We start from the raw sequence: 5,198 nt of genomic DNA on the forward strand, positions 1-5,198 counted from the left end.
TGCTAACTACATATTAAATCCTAGTTGCAAATTGTCTCTCTAGAGAGCATTATCGGTTTATTAAATAAAAAAAACTTTACGACTAATTTTTTACATCCTCACCACGTTGCCTTGATGAAAGTGGTCACGTACAAGGGTTTTTGTTGTATGTGTTTTTTTTAACTCAGCTTTAATAGTATTTTTTTTTTTTTTATAGCAGTGTAATAATAAAAAGCCTTTTAGACTATATATAACCTAACAGTTTTATACTTGTTATAAAGAAATAAACAAATACTTGTTATAAAATAACCCTCGTATATATATATATACGTAATATGGAAACGGTTTCATATTTCAAAACTGAGGGTTACTAGCATGTAGAAATAAGTGCGGATCTCATACTTACAAAATTACTCCTTTATGGTATTTGAAATTTTTGTCTACCACATTAATCACTTCACAGACTTCCGTGGTGTGGCGGAGTGGTAGTATCTCGGCATTTCATCCAGAGATCCAAGGCTCAAATCCCGATCAGACATAGCACATTTTTCATACTCTACAAAATTCCATTTCCATACAACACGAATAAGCTTCAAGCTAATGTAGCGAACTCATCAAGTAATAAAATATTAGAATCAAATTGAAAACGTATCCGTAAATCATCATTTCAATATAATAAATAAACTAGCTTATATATTTTATTATAATTTTAAGGGATAGAAGATAAATTTTTTTTTTAAATAGAAAAATAAAATATTTTTTTCTATTTTTTTTTTTTTTTTTTTGCTGTTCATGTTTAAACATTCTAAACGTGGAGACTTTCGTTTTTAATTACTTTGTTAAAATATCCTATTTTTCCTGAAGTTCCTTTAGTTATTCCGTATATTTACTGAATTTTTTCATGATTATGATTAAGCCATTTTTAGATTTTCTTTTTTGCTAAATATTGTCGCGTGTTCGCAGTTCGACAAAATACTGAGGATAGCGCACATAAAAATTCTTATAAATACGATTTATCTATTCTAAATAAAATAAAAGGATAAAATAAGTCATAAATAATCGTAAAATACAGAGTTATCATAAAAGAATGGTGCGGTTTTGAACATGGTTTAAATTAAAACAGAATTACTTACAGTTTATGTTTTTTATTTTACAAATTTGTCGCCTCAAACATTTTTTTACATAATTAATAAATTTCAATATGTTCGCCCTTAGTCGCTCGACAAATGTCCAAACGATACTCAACTTCTCTCCAAACATTTAACATTTCTTCGTTAATGGTTGTGATTGCTTCATTAATCCTGTTTTTTAAGCGGTTTAGGTCGCGAATTATTTGTGTATAAACAACGCTTTTGATGTAAAGAAAAAATCGCAAGGTGTCAGGTCTGGACTCCTTGGAGGCCAAAGTACAGGTCCTTGCCGGCCTATCCATCGATCTCCAAATTTTTCGTTCAAAGCGTGCGTGACCGATGCATTGAAGTGCGGGGGAGCACCATCTAGTTGGAAATGAAGTCGATGAATGTTTTCGAATTCATCCGGCAGAGGAAAGCAATAATCGGTTAACATGTCAAGATACACAACTCCATTAATTGTTTTTTCAGCAAAGAAGAAAGGCCCTATTACACGATTTTTCATCACACCACACCAAACATTAACTTTAGGCGAATCGCGTTTCTCAATAATTGCGTGTGGGTTTTCAGAGCTCCATATTCGTGAATTGTGTCTGTTAACGCATCCATTCACATGGAATGTAGCTTCGTCTGTAAAAATTATATCGTCTAAAAATAATTCGTTTTCACTTATTCTGTCCGACATTTCAACAGCGAAATTTGGATTTAGGACTGTTTTAACATTTAGTTGTGCACCTCCCCTTTTGATTGAAATCAAAAAGACTGGACCAAAACTGTCCAAAAAAGCTCCAAATGCAAAAAAAAAGGTTTTTGGACTTTTTCTTAACTGCAGTAAAGGTCTCATTGAGGAGCTTTTCAAAGGTATATGATAAGTGGTACTTATTTTCATTCGGTTCCAGAGTTATAGCTAAATGAAATTTTAATTAATGAAATATTTGGATCTTACAAGGAAAGGCACATCGGTTCGAATCCGACTTCATATGCATGATATTTTCACTTGATATTTTTTTTTTTTAAGAATATATTTTTAATTTATTAATAATGGAAACGGAAGCAAATCAGGTCTTTTTTTGAAGGCCGAATTATATTATGGTGTGAAACGAAAAAATCAGTTTTTTTAAATTAACTTTTTTTATTAAGATATTTTCATTAAAATATAAACAGAATAGAAATTAAAGAATTTTAATGTACCAAAAATTTATTTCAATAATTCATACTTACCAGTATTAAAAATAAATAATAATATATATATATAAAATATAAAGCATAAGTGATAGTTGTTTTTTGTATCCTCAATGCTCGTCTATTAATTTATAATATTATCTTTTTACAGAAGTGTACATAAATATATTTCAAAATGATGACGATTTGCTGTCAGGTTAGAATACTTGAAGCAAACCAGTATGATCTGACCTTATTGAAACTGAAATTAATTTTATTAATCCAAGAAAATTTATAATTTGTATGCAAAAATTTAATACAAAAAAAAATTATAATTTTTTTTTATATTTTACAATTCAAATACAACCTGTTGTGGAAAGAAAAAATAAGAAAAATAAATAACAGGGAAAAAACAAAACTACGGATAAAAAATTATATAAAAAGCGAACAAACGATATCGAATTGGTTACATCATGTTGCTAACAGATAGCGTTATGTAGAACTGAGTTCAAGTGTATGTATTAAAATATTTCAGTTTTTTAAACGCGTACTCGACTCGCATATAACTAAAAACCATACCGTTACAGACTAAATACAATTTCGCGATATGTAAAATTTTACGAATGGAATGAAAATATAAATTCTGTATCTACATAAGCAAAAGTTTACATATTTACCATATTTTTACAAAGGATGTTCCACGTGACCGCCCTTCATAACAATATGAACTTTTATGCTCGAGTGATCATATTGACAGACACCTGTCGCAAAACGTTGTTGTCAAAGCCGTCAATTTCTTGTTTAATATTCGCCTTCAGTTCATCTTTAGTGTAGGGATTCGATTCATAAATTCTATCCTTCAAATAGCCGAGAAGAAAAAATCGCGCAACTTGACAATCTGAGAAATGCGGAGGCCGCAGCCCTCTGCTGAAAATTCGTTTTTCTGTAAAAAAAAAAGTGTATGAAAGATGATCAATTTCTGTAAAAATGTATAAAAAATATATATAACATAAAGTTGTTTTTATGATAAATTCATCCGGTATAAATGTCATAAAAACTTGTTAAAAAGTAAATAACATGAAAAAATAGAGATTAAACGAGAAAAAAATCGGCTTAATATTTTTTGAATAAAACGCAATCATTGTTTTTAGAAAAACTGAGGCTTTTTTATTATTCTTTCATTGGTTTATTTATTCTTGTTTACATGTAATAAGCACCTTCGGAAACACATACAGATACACACACACACACACACACACACACACACATAACTTTATGTAATTAGAAAGGTATTTATGTAATTAGAAATATTTGAATAAATTCTTAACCTTTTAAATTATTTATTAAACATACTTTCATTTCATATTTTAATTGTTTATATTACTACGTAAAGAACCAGTTTGAAATGTTACTACTTCTAAGAAAACATTGATAGACAAAAAAAAACCTTTTTAATGATTCTCTAAGTATAACATTCTTGAATTGCTTTTTTACGTACATTACAGATCTCTAAATAAAATTTTTCTATCACCCTTAGTTTTAAATAAATTATGCTTAAAAAAAAATAGGGAAAATATAGTTAACATCTGTAAAATTTATAATTTTGCATGGCTACATCTGTGTTAGAATGATTTCGCTGATGCTTTTCTTTTTATAAATAGCCTCAGGCACATCCAGAATCAATGTCCAACAGTAATCGGTTAGCGTGTTAGCATTCCGTTTCCCTTTATAGCGGCTTTCCACCACCGAAATGTCTTGGTGAAAAGTACACCGTGTTCGTCACTTATTTTTCCGAGGTTGTCCGGGAAAAAATCCAGATGTGAGTGGAGGAAATGTATTTTCAAACCATGTATATTACAAACCATAGCTCTTTATGAAGTAAGAAATTGATTAACAATATCGTTGTAATTGTCGGATTTTTGATTGCCGAGAAAAGTTTTGCAAACGTCTTTAAATGAAGCCAAAGCTGCACTTTTTACATTATTTAACATCGAGTTAAATGTCCAACTCTCTTATTTGCAGACCAACAAATATACCTTCTTTAATTTTTCCTTCGCTTACATTCGAAAATTTCTGCCTGAAATACAAAAATCTGGGACTACCCTTCTTCACTGCTTTTACAGAATTTTTCATTAGTCCTACCTTGATATGGAGAGGGGGTAAAAATATCTTTTTGGGTTCAACTAAGGGCTCATGAACATTATTTTTCCCATTTGGAGTTAATTTGTCTCGTTACGTCCACTCTTTGATAACATAATTTTTATCCCTAGCTTGGCTGTCCCATTCGCAAAGAAAATACATGTACTTAGTATAGCCTAACTGCATGCCTAACAAAATAACCATAACTTTCAAATCACCACATATGTTCCAGCTATGTTTTTTATAATTTATTTTTTCAAGAACGTCTTTCATCACATCGTAAGTCTCTTTCAAAATAATACCATAAGCGATTGGTAATCGAAGGATATTTGTTACCGTTGTGTAGTAGAACCACTTTTAAACCATATTTGGACAAATCTATGAAAATCCGCCAATCCTCAGGTTTATGAATTTGTCCTAAGCGCAACATAAGCTCATCAATATTTGTCCAGTAAACCAAATTATTTTCATCAATAAAGTACTGAGAAAGTTCGTTTTGTCGGCTTCGAAAGCCCAAATTTTTTGTATTTTTTTAAGTAAATTCCACCAACCCTTGCAGTCTTGATCCTAACAGTTTAACTTGATTTTTTCATAAATTTAAATCCCTAACCAAGTCATTTAATTCACCTTGTGATATACGATGTGGCTTATTAGAAGATAATTCAAAATCAAAATCATTGTTGTCTTCTTCAGTTCTACCTGATTCTTCACCGCTGCTTTCGAAACATACATTCACAGGTGGCTCAGGAACTGGAATAATTTCACTGTGAGGTACAGGTCTGATTGCAG

This window comes from Lycorma delicatula, chromosome 11 (genome assembly GCF_047948215.1).
Source record: "Lycorma delicatula isolate Av1 chromosome 11, ASM4794821v1, whole genome shotgun sequence".
In the NCBI taxonomy this organism is placed as follows: Eukaryota; Metazoa; Arthropoda; class Insecta; order Hemiptera; family Fulgoridae; genus Lycorma; species Lycorma delicatula.